Below are 13,208 nucleotides of genomic sequence, written 5' to 3'. Positions count from 1 at the left end.
GACATTATTAATTCTAAAGGTAGGAAAATAAGCACAGCTGAAATGACTTTCACCAGCTGCATAACGTGGTAATTCAGGCAGCCGTGCAACATTTAGCAAACACTAATTACTCTGGAAGGAGATGGAAGGCCTTCTGTTTGGCGGCCAGCAGCTGCAATCACAGAGCAAGGACAGATAACACGACCTTGTTTGTTTTTCACAGGCTTTAACAAATCATTACCACTCCTGAACACAGAAAAATTACACCCTAATGCTGCTAATGTTTCTCCTCACACTAACATGTTTTATAATGCACTCTGGCATATGTGGCATCAGGAACACAATGTTTAATGCAGACATCCTATTGCTCTATTTAAAGAAATGTCTACTCTTGGCACAGGGATCATTCCGATCAAGCACACTGCATGTCTATTCACTTGGACTATCACAAAAAACAAATCTGTTACCTCTACATCTACCTGGCCTGTGTGGCTGGTAAAAAGAAGCTTGCTGGTTTGATGCCTATAAGCAAGCCATGAGCCAAGAATGCACCTGAACAAAAGGCAAGGCAAGTTTATTTATATAGCACATTTCATACACAATGATAATTCAAAGTGCTTTACATAAAAGGAAGTAAAATAATCATAAAAATAATCACAACAATAAAACAAGGAATTTAAAAACTTTTAAAATGATTTAAAAATTGATTTAAAATGAATTTAAAACACATTACAATAGTCCACCCTGCTGGTGATAAAGGCATGAACAAGTTTCTCCAAGTCTTGATTGGAAACAAAACATCTAATTCTTGCAAGGTTTTTGAGATGATAGTATGCTGATTTAGTTACTACTTTGACATGACTACTGAGAGAGACTACTGAAAAGTACCTCAGGCAGTTACAGGGGAATGTTCCTGTAATGAATACAGTATACTGAATGTCCCATTACATTTTAAAAAGCATTAGTTGCACAAATCTATGTTGCATTAGTTGCACAAATCTATGTGCTGTGAAAGTACAAGGTTAGTCTAGCATAACTAGCATACCTCATTTGAGCGTTTCAGACACATCAAGGCATTGGGAACTACAACATTTCAGACGCTGCTAATCACTCACACTAACAAAACAATGAATTTTCATTATTTTCATTATTTTTTAAATGAATTTTCAACATTGTGCAGCCAATGGTTGTAAGAACAATGTATTTCTAAGGAAGGGTTGTTTGAAGATTAAGATTTATAGGAGCTTTAACCAATATACTTTTTTATTTGTCATTTGCAGACTTATCTTACATCAGTGATAAACTAAATACTGTCACAATTAGCTGCGAAAGACTTACAGATATTCATACTTATGAGTAACTAGTTTGCAGCCAGCTTGCTCTCAAGAGTTCATGGACTTACTGTACTTTTACCTTTCCAATATGGCAAACAGCTTACAAAGAGTGGTTCATATGAGCAGCTGCTAATGCATACATATGTATATTGATATCTATGTTTTTTAACACGTCAATTTGCCTCTACTGAGTGACAGCTTAATTTAGGCTAAATTTGCAACACTTTTACTCATTCGGTCATATGTTTTTAAACAGTTTTCAATAAATAAAATTAATTCCTGAATAAATGTATTTTAAATGTTAATTTTAGTACTTATTTTAGTACTTTTAAATATTTTAGTACTTAAACTAAACAAAAATGAGAAATGTTGCCATATCAACTAGCTTTTTTATATTTTATTTCAGTTAATGCAATTTTACAAGTAAGGAAAGTATAAGTATAATAAGTAAGGAAGTGAGGAAATAGTTTTTCATGCATTACAGCATTTCATAAATAATTGTAACCTAAGTTAAAATGCATTACAATATTTAAAGGTTTGTTTGTCATGTTATAATGCATTTTATTTTCTAAAGGTTTAGCAATTTATAGATACGTATTATAATGTATTTTGACTGTGGTTACAATTATTCATGAGATCATAAAATGCATTATAAGGAGCATTACAAGGCATAATTACTGCATTAAAACTACTTTTATACTCCCAAACAAGAAAAAAGGGGAAATCCATTGGATGGTAGATAGTGTTGTCATTTTCTTACTGCTGTGATCTCATGTGACTGACGGATTGCTGAAAGGAATTGATTGAAATTCGCCTGGCTTTTGGACAACCTCTTTGTCCAGCCTTCGCACCTGTATACATGCCATCAGAGAACGGGTGTTGTTGCAAAAGGGCGGGCACAAAAATTTTAAATTTATAATTTATGTATTTATAATAAACACTGCAACATTCCATAAAAAAAAGGAATTGCCCAATTTGATTTCATGGTGAGATTAAAGTCCTTTAATGCACAAGGTGATCCTCAATCATACATCTGACACATCGGCAGACATAAACAGCTGCCTTGTTACCCAACCTCATTCTGTTTCTTCAACGAAATCGCCATTGCAGCATCCATCTCTCTCAATCACGTCCAGAGCCAGTGCTGTCTTCTTGATCATTAGAGCATTCTTAGATGAAAGCAGAGCAGAAGAGAGCTTCTCCACCCTCCGCGCTCATGTCTGAGGGGGAGTCAGCAGTGCGGTCAGGGGAAGGACGTCCCATCCATGGCAGGCTGGACCAGTCAACCAATGTAGCTGCATTTAAAAAAAAAAAAAACACTTGTCCCACCATCACCTGAGTGTCAGCATGAAGCACATCTTGAACCTGCCATCAAAGCTGTCATTACACAAGAAGAGAGAAGGACATTCTCAGAAATTGATGGGACGTCATGTATTTCACGGATGGAGTAAAGAAACATCACCGCCTCACCCTATTAGAGATCAAAATGATCTTTGTATCTCAAGCTGTATTCACGTTTGACTTGCTGTAAATTGGAACAGATGCAACAGCAGAGTTGACTTGTCACTGATTGAGTGATTTTGAGCTCAAATAAGAGGCAAATTGCCCAAACACAGATCTTTAACCACTAGGCTACACCGCCCATGGTACTGAAGCCTATAAAATGTCAAAGCTCCATAGAGATACGCCTATATTTACTGAAACAAAGAAACTCCAGGGTATTACATCACAATTTATTAGTAAGAATCAGCCTGAATTGTCACAAAGTAATCTCAGGCATCTGGAAAGATGCAGAAATGCGTGATTAGGACGAGAAGAGCTGAGGGAGTTGGGTGAGAATCACAAGTTACGCCTTGAGATGAACGCCAAGAGCTATCAGACATAAAAAAGCATCAAGAACCTCGCTTAACATCAAAAATGGAACAGATACTAGATTTAGTGAAAAGAAAATGCAACAGCCTTACAGGTGTTTTTCCTCCAAGAATAGTGTTTGAAGGTTATCTTAAAGGGGTGGTTCACTGTTTTTTTTCTAGGCTTGATTGTGTTTATGGGGTGCAGTCTAACGTGTTAATGCTTCGTTTTTTTAAAAACGCATTATTTTTCACATACTGTAATTTACCTTTATTCCACACCACTCTGTCCCTTCTCTGAGAAACGCGTTGATCAATTTCATGCTTTTATGAAGCCCCTCCCTCAGAAATAGGCGATGGGCTCTGATTGGTTAGCTAGCCCAGTGTGTTGTGATTGGCTCAACCGTCTCTTGTGCGTGTATAATCATCCCGCCCCTCACCTCAGCGGCATGAGCCCGATTGAGAAGCAGAGGATATTATTGAAGAGGATCGTGCAGAACATGTGCAAGCACGGCTCTTAATGGTAGGCCTATGTTTTTTGTTTGTCTCATACTTTTAGATATGCTGTTATTTGTAAATGCTACTGCTTATGTTAGCTTTTAATATAAGGTTTTATCCTGATTAAAGCTTTAATACAACACGGCAACTGCACGCGCGCGTCCATGTTTAACGCTTCTCATAGCTATGTGAAAATAAGTGTATAATTGGAACAGTTCATTGTTGGAGCTGAGCTAAATGAGAGAGAGAGAGAGAGAGAGAAAAAGAGAGAGAGAGATGCAGAGCGCGTGCAGAGCAGGAGGACGCGAGGAACAGTATTAAGAACCACTGCTTTAGAACATTGATTTTGCAATCCATTAGAATCGTTAGAAGCGCGAGGAACAGTATTAAGAACTGCTGCTTTAGAACATTGATTTTGAAACTTGTGAATCCATTAGAATCGTTAGAAAACAGAATCGCGATTCATATATGAATAGATTTTTACGTGCACCTCTAGTTTTCACTTCCTCTTCTCTAAAGCAGCACAGCATGGCCTCGCCCCCTTTGCTGCCTTTTCCCGAGGGCGGGGTTTATCTGGGGTTGTTACGTCACGAACCCGGGAAGTAACTCGTTGTAGTCCCTACCAGCCGTTTTTGTAGGCAGTAAACTGCCAGAATTTTAAAAAACGATATCTCCCTTTGCATTGAACTTTTAGCGCTGCAACTTTGCAGATATTGTTTATGCTCAAACAGCAACATTACACACTAACTAGCGTTAAAAAAGTGAAATCGCAATGAACCACCCCTTTAAATCCCTAAACTATTAGCATAAAATATTAAATCTGCACCTCGATTCAGGAAAGGATACAACAGCATGATTAACTGAACAAACAGTGACTCAACCACTCAACTGATAACACAGACATCCTCAGATACTCATTAGAGTGTTTACAACCACCGTTCCACTTGATACTTGATACCACATCGAGTATGAATGTAATTTACTTGATTTCACACAAACAGCAGCTGCACTACTGGTAGAAAACTGACTGGGATATGTAATGGCTGTTTTTACTTCTTCCATAATGGATATTTCTCTCAGAAGGGCATTTAATTCATTCATTGCCAAACTGCCAAAGGAATAAGTCAAAACCAGCAGTCAGCACTTTCAAACAAAAGACTTGAAAATTTTTAAGCCTGTCTGACTCTGACCTTTTAGACGCAGTGGTGTTAATGAAAACTTTTAGATATGCTGTTATTTGTAAATGCTACTGCTTATGTTAGCTTTTAATATAAGGTTTTATCCTGATTAAAGCTTTAATACAACACGGCAACTGCACGCGCCATGTTTAACGCTTCTCATAGCTATGTGAAAATAAGTGTATAATTGGAACAGTTCATTGTTGGAGCTGAGCTAAATGAGAGAGAGAGAGAGAGAGAGAAAAAGAGAGAGAGAGATGCAGAGCGCGTGCAGAGCAGGAGGACGCGAGGAACAGTATTAAGAACCACTGCTTTAGAACATTGATTTTGCAATCCATTAGAATCGTTAGAAGACAGAATCGCGATTCATATATGAATAGATTTTTACATGCTCCTCTAGTTTTCTCTTCCTCTTCTCTAAAGCAGCGCAGCATGGCCTCGCCCCCTTTGCTGCCTTTTCCCGAGGGCAGGGTTTATCTGGGTTTATTACGTCACAAACCCGGGAAGTAACTTCTTGTAGTCCTTACCAGCCGTTTTTGTAGGCATTAAACTGCTAGAATTTTAAAAGATGATATCTCCGTTTGCATTGAACTTTCAGCTTCATAACTTTGCAGATATTGTTTATGCTCAAACAGCAACATTACACACTAACTAGCGTTAAAAAAGTGAAATCGCAATGAACCACCCCTTTAAATCCCTAAACTATTAGCATAAAATATTAAATCTGCACCTCGATTCAGGAAAGGATACAACAGCATGATTAACTGAACAAACAGTGACTCAACCACTCAACTGATAACACAGACATCCTCAGATACTCATTAGAGTGTTTACAACCACCGTTCCACTTGATACTTGATACCACATCGAGTATGAATGTAATTTACTTGATTTCACACAAACAGCAGCTGCACTACTGGTAGAAAACTGACTGGGATATGTAATGGCTGTTTTTACTTCTTCCATAATGGATATTTCTCTCAGAAGGGCATTTAATTCATTCATTGCCAAACTGCCAAAGGAATAAGTCAAAACCAGCAGTCAGCACTTTCAAACAAAAGACTTGAAAATTTTTAAGCCTGTCTGACTCTGACCTTTTAGACGCAGTGGTGTTAATGAAATTCTGAATAATTAAAAATGATTTTAATTAAATGATGTTTTTTTGAATATGGTACTGTTGATGATTAGAAATTATACATAGTCCAGAGACACTTTGAGCTCTTAAGCTCTAAAATCTGACCTTGTGTGAACATGAATTTATGCAGGGGAGCACAGATTCACAGACGCTGATAGAAACAAGATTTGGAGCCAAAAGAATTATGCACCAAGCAGTGCTATTAATGTTAACTAAAACATAAAAAAGTTAAATATATTAAAAAATGTCTTTGTTAATTGAAATAAAGCTAAAAAAAATACAAATAAAATATAAATATTAGATGGGGGAAAAAAAAGAAAAACTAGAAGTGCTGCCTGGCTGAGTATTAAAATGACTAAAACTAAAACTGGAATAAAAATAAATTTAAGCTAAACAGAAACATTACTTCCTAGATGGGAATTATATTGCAGAAAATTACAGTAGAATCAAAATGCTTAATAAAAAAGTCAAATACTCTAAAAACTTAAAATGATCAGTTTGTCACACTGTCATTCAAAAATGTATTTAAAATGAATTTAAATTAAAACATGAAACTAAATTACAATTAAAATATTTAATTTTATGTTTTAATATGTCAATAAACACAGAAATATTTACTTGCATACATTTTATTTAAAATGGCAATATATGAAAAACACAGATTTGTGAACATTGGGGATGCAAACAAAAAAAATCTGTTCAATTTAAACTGACAGATCTAACTGAAACAGAAATGAATGAAAGAAACACTATTTTGCTACTTGAGTAAGAATATAATATACTGTATGAGATACAATTTTAAAAGATGAAAAACTCTTTAGGAAACTGAGTGTCCACATAAAAAGCACATTCAAATCAACCCCATAATTAAGATGTTGCCTTATCCAAATCATTACGAATATATCATGAAATTCAATATTTCACTCAGCCCTACTGCCCAAAAGACAGAAATGGCCAGAGCTTCATAAGGAGAATTAACTTGTTAACAAACCCTGCTGTTTTGCATAACTAGATCATGATGGATGATAGCTATTACACACATATCATTAGTCTCATGGAGTGGTTGCCTTAAGCAAGAAGAAAAAGAAAACGACAATTTTTGCACAGCCCATTTAGGAGGGAACACTTTCAGCTAGAGTAAATGTTTAAAAACGCTGTCTACATTTTCCCAGACCTAGTGCTATAAGCTAACGTATTGCTCTGTAGATAAAGCTCACAAAAGCAGCTGAAAGTTAAAAACATTTGGTGGGGCGGAGAAGCTTCCATATAGAGCCGAGCAGAGAAAAGGGATGCTGCTTCTCCTCAGAATAGCAAATCATACAAAATCATAAAACCAGACTGCTATGACACTGATTTATAGGATCATGACAAAATCTGATCCAAATGTAAATTCACTGCAATACATTTATTCACTTTCAGCCTGCTCCAGGCAGTAGTAGGGCAGTTGGGCTGGGAATTTAAAGACTGTTAACCACCCCACAGGAGCCACAACCATACGCTCCTCACTCATTAATTACTTTAGCTAATTAGCTAACCAGGCATTCTGGGAAATGTTGGGTGTCTTCAGCTTCAACTTCCATAACTAATTTGTGTCAAGACACTACTCCGTTACAGAAAAGCTTTAAATTATTCAAGCCATTACACCAGCTTTGTCTGAGCCAGCACGTCTCTGCTGGGTAGGAATGTGTCTGAGGCTGATAGCTGGTGGGACGAGAGGGGTGTCATGGTGGATGTCTACATACTATTGTCTGAGGTGATATTACAACACGTTTGGAAATGGAGTCACTCTCCCATTGGCCCTCAATAGCCATTCAGGCATTGAAAAGCAGCAACATTCCGAGCCAAGACGGCTGCACCTTTCACCCCTGCAGTGGGACCGTTCCAAGCGGCCAGTGAAGTGGACTCACTGGGTGTTCTGCCATCTTAAGAGAGATTCCAAAATCACAGGAAGCATATAGTTCAGTCCGAAGGGCACTACAAACGGCATAGGGAACATCAAAACATCAGTGAACAGGAAAATATACCCACCAGCCAATGTAAACCACCTGAACACTATTAAACTTAATGAAGCTATGCAATTATTCACGGACATGCATGAGCCACATTTACTATGACAATAGGTCACACAACAGTTAAACAGATTACATGTTTCCATATTAAACATCACAACAGACAATAACCACTAACTGTAGATTGAGTATGATTAATTATAATAATTAAAAAAATTACATTACATTTTAAAATACAGTATTAAAACAGAAAACAGTAATAATATTTCACTATTTATTTTGTTTGTTTCTGTTCAAACAGTGCAGCCTTGGTGAGCATAAGAGATTTCTTTTAAAGACATTTTCAAAAATCTTACTAACCCCAAAATTTTCAACAGTAGTGTAAAGAAAGTAAACTTGTGACGTCTGTGTTTGGTGACGTTACAGGGCATTTCTAAGTGAACAAATTTTATCAAGTGAAGAGAAGTGTCTCCTGCTTAGTGTGCAGAGAGCAGTAAACGCTGCGAAGGAACCTTATAAATAATGCAGACTTCAGTATGTGCCACCTACCGAGCTCAACACAGGGTAAAATGTTACCAAATTTACTCCAGTTCTCTCTCGCTCTCATTCAAAATAAATGCTAAACCTCAGTCTGTGTATCACACTATTCCTATCTAAGTTATCATGTTTACATGGATAGGTTCCCTTAGAGAATGCAAAAAGAAAAGCAGTGGAGTAGCTTGGTTTTGGTTTAAAACCAACATGAAGACCTATTTACAACCTACTGATGCATCCATGAGTGAAAAAGGATAACCAAAGAATAAATCAATTATTTTATTTTTTTTAAAGTAGGACAGGACTTGATTTTATCCACTGGGAATTGATTAAATGGTGAAAAGAGCATTACAAACCTGAACAAACCCAGGTGAATGCATGTCTGCCAAAATAAATGTCTAAATATCTATTTAGCTACTGGTTAACATCATCCAATAAGTCACACAGCAGAAAAGCAAAGCCATTTTAGAGGACTACATTTTGATGAAAGAACCCAAAACATTTTTATTTGGAATAGCATGCACAATAAGATCATGAATGTGCATCATGTAAACACCATCAATTCTGATTTCACATTATGTTTTAAATTCCCTTAAAAATGTCCATGTTGCTCTCTAAATAAATTAGGGATGCACCGATATGAAAATTTTGGCCGAAACGATAACCGATTACTCTTTATTTTTGAAAGCCGATAACCGATATGTTGGCCGATAAATCTATATCCAAATTGTTATATACGGCCGATACCGATATGGTGGCCGATATATCGTGCATCCCTAAAATAAATAATCACACAGGCCTCCATATTAGCCATGTCACATTGTGTCATAACAATGCTTTCCCTTCCTAGAAAAAAAAACTTTTTGCATATTCTTTATCTCCCTCGATTTCTCATGAGGCCAGAGACGATCTCTTTCGACTCGGGACTCACAATGTAAGTGACAAAGCCTTACTGAATGTTTGTCTCCCGTCGCTCACCTGCTGAGACAAATTTCATATAACTCTGTCTATGCCTGGGGAAAATGTAATCAGAGGACTGGGGGCGCCTACATACAAATAAAAGATCAGTTCCTCTCGCTCTCCCGCCTGACATAAAGCGAGCGTATGGAAATGGGTTCGCTTTTTCAGGCCAGGCCTGAATGGGAAGAAACACTATCCCTTCAAACACAGGGTGGAGCTGGAACAGTCTGCGACAACAATCACAAAAGCACAACCCTGACTACATTTCGCATCCTCAAAACCACATAAGAAAAGGCCTATCATTGATGGAAGCTCACTTTGCGGTCTTTGTGCTTTAATGAGCGCTGGCCAGCCAGCATAGCCCTCAAAGTTCAGCTTGACGTGGCTCGGCTAAAAATAACACAAACAATAGAATGTAGCGTGCCTCAAGGGCCTTGAACTATGTGCAGCGAGGGCCCTGCCAGTGTGAGAACCTGTTCTTCAGCGTTTGCAGCTCAGTTGCGGATCTAACTCCAGCCCCTGCAGATGGTTAATAATAAACTGCTGGGAGAGTGTAAACAGACATTTCAAATAAGCCTTTTTTTACTATGCTGACTGATCCTCTTAGACTGGAAGAATCGCAACATCGAGAACGTCTTCTGCAAGTCCTCAGTATCAAATAAATATATGTACTTAGAATAAAAGAGGACATGTTCCAGGCGGTGATTTTACCACAGGTGAGGGATACATGACATGAAATATAAAAGGGAAGCAAGAGCAATATGATAAAACCAAATACACCAAATATAAACCAAAAATAATAAAAAAAAAACATTAAATTTATCAAATTACATTTATAATGTCACAAAAGATTTCTATTTCAAATAAATGCTGTTCTTTTGAACTTTTTGTTCATCAAAGAATACTGCAAAAAATCATAGAGAGAGAGAGAGAGGGAAGCACAACAGTTTTCAACATTGATAATAAGAACAATTTCTTGAGGAGCAAATCAGCATATTAGAATAATTTCTGAAGGATCATGTGACAATGAAGACTGGAGTAATGACTAAAAACTTGCCAACAGAATAAATTACATTTTAAAATATATTAAAATATAATAATTTGAAATTGCAATAATATTTCACAATATTACAGTTTTTATAAATAAATTCAGCCTTGGAGATCTTCTTTCTAAAACATGAAAAAAATCATACAAACCCTAAATTTGTGAATGGTCATGTACATTAATATATGTAGCTGTCTTTATTTATTATAAAAGGCTCTAGTAAGGTACCCTAGTAAGGGCATCATTATATTTGGATGTGTATGACATCAAAAATCTAAAAACCCCTGTGATAAAGGAAATGAATGTTCAATAAATGTATTATTTAAAAAATTAATTACAGTTGTATTTATTTTTAATTTCGGAGTTTAATTTAATCTATTCATTTTATAAGTTGCCTATCAAGAGCTAATAACCTGGTTCACCTTGGAAGCATTAAGATATATATTATATTTCAATCCATGGCAGATATGTATGAAACATATAATCATCCGAAGGATCAGGGGCTCAGTCATTCCAAAGTGGTTTACCGAAGCACGAGCCGTCCCCTCCTTATGCTGCCATAACTTCATTACAGTGGTTTTAAAAGAGGAAAATTGTTCCAAAGTAGACCCTCAAACAGTCCGAAACACTCACGCTCAAAAACATTTGACCCACAGAATCTCATAATTTTAATGACACGCTATAACCTCACGCAAGCCCCTGCCTCTCCAGCCACAATTTACCATCATTCTGTGCCTTGAGTTCCCAGCAGTGCATCCACTTCCTCCTCAAAAGCATTCCAGATTCCTCAGAGCCTACCAGAAGAGAGCAGCTGACGATTATCTGAATGTGATTTTGTAAGACTGCACTTGAGGGGGGCATGACGGCAACGCTGCAATACGAGTGATTCTTTGACCTCTGTTGTCAGGTCCTGATGTCAAACAGCAGGAGACACAATGCTCCCCTTTGTCTGGAGGCCATCTGGGGGCATGTTTACATGCTTCTCCAAGAGGGCTTGTGTTCAAGACCGACAGGCCATCTAATGATGAGCTGCTTCACCATTTACTGCTCCTCTAAACCTGCCATTTACATTTCTTCAAATGTGCTCTTAAAGCAACAGCTCAACTACAATTTAACAATCGGTCATCATTTACTCACCCTTACATATTCTACATTTTCTTCAAAATATCCTGGCTGCTCATTTTAGCATAAATATAAATATCATCAACGTGTTCCATTTGACTTATTCACTATTCTTCGGAAGCCATATGATAGCTTTATGGATTGCAAGTTAAAACTAATTGAAAATCTTGACATCCATCTTAGCATTCATCCCTATGGTATCATAAGACAACTATGTCTATGTGCAATTAAACTATGGTCAAATGATTCTGAGTCAGATCTTTTCAATTAATCAATTGATCCAGCTTTCAAAAACAATTCAATTGAATCACTTCACCAAAACTGGCTAAATGATTAATTTACAAACCAGACTAATACAGCTTTTGCATCTGACTCCGTGATCTGGTCAATGGTTAAAAACTCAATACTGTGGAAATTTATTATTGAAATTTATGACTTCACCACCACAAAATGACTGTATAGCAAATCATCTTATTAATGAATTAAATAAAGTGAATGAAGTGATTGAGATGACAAAAATTATTCCAATGAACCAGTTCACAAAGAGAGACTAAATATAGCTCTCGCATATAATTCACTAACTCAATTATCCGATCACAATGGTTAATAGCTCAATATAGTGGAAAATTATTAGTGACACAGTATTAGTTACACAAAACGATTATACAGCAAATTCAGAAATGGACATTTTCAAAGGATGATCACATGATTGCTCAATGATCTGGTCACTACAGTAAATTTACAAAACTAACTACTAGAGCCCGACCAATATGTTTTTTTTGGGGCCGATACAGATACCGATACTAGGGGGTAAAAAAGGCATATATCGATATATCGGCCGATATTCTTTGTGTATATTATAGTACAGTACCAGTCAAAAGTTTGGACACTTTCCCATTCCAGGGTCCAAACATTTGACTGGTACTATATATAGAACACAGTATATACATAAACAGAATATATATATATATATATATAAACAAATTTTTTGCAATGATCACTCAGATGTGGTGATCAAACACTTATAGTGACGTGACAAAAATGCATAATGGAGGCAGGACATTTAACAATTTAACAATAAACTTTATTATCCAAAATGAGTCTGACATCAGTGCACTGAACAGTAAAGTTGAAGTTTATTCAACTTTAATTCAATTAAATTCCATTCAACTTTATTCTTTTGAAGTTTTTTTCACTTCGGAACATTCATTCAGGGATTTGCGCTACTGTCTTCACACACAGACGAAACTTACTAGAGAAGTGTGACGTGTGACATAATATACCTCTGTAAATAAATACAATATAAATTCACATCTCGCGCACTTTAATGCCCTTTGAATGTAACGTGTACATTCCCTTGGAACTGGAATCATGGCGGAATTTCATGTGAAGTCCACTTCGCAGGGCACTTACGGTCGAATAAGACAACGCTTGAATGCTGCTGCCTGAACAAGAGACCTCCTTACTGAAGTGTAAATGTTGACTGGTATCACTATCTCGCGAACGCGCCGGCCGATCTCCACCAAATTCGGGGGATCCCTTCAGCTCGAGGAGCCCTCTCGAA

General features: G+C 36.8%; 1 long non-coding RNA gene across 1 annotated transcript in view; it reads right to left on the bottom strand.

Annotated features, from left to right (window-relative positions):
- Positions 1 to 1,500: 1,500 nt before the first annotated feature.
- LOC107568459 (uncharacterized) overlaps positions 1,501 to 13,208 on the bottom strand; it is a 16,441-nt gene continuing 4,733 nt past the window's right edge. Inside the window, exon 3 of the long non-coding RNA XR_001606758.1 lies at positions 1,501 to 1,511. This is a non-coding gene — a long non-coding RNA (uncharacterized lncRNA). The remainder of the gene's footprint in view (positions 1,512 to 13,208) is intronic.

The sequence above is a fragment of the Sinocyclocheilus grahami genome, unplaced genomic scaffold, assembly GCF_001515645.1.
Source record: "Sinocyclocheilus grahami isolate Dianchi unplaced genomic scaffold, SAMN03320097.WGS_v1.1 scaffold1246.1, whole genome shotgun sequence".
NCBI classification, from domain to species: Eukaryota; Metazoa; Chordata; class Actinopteri; order Cypriniformes; family Cyprinidae; genus Sinocyclocheilus; species Sinocyclocheilus grahami.
Note: the sequence above shows the minus strand (reverse complement) of the source record. Positions and strands in the feature narration are given on the sequence as shown.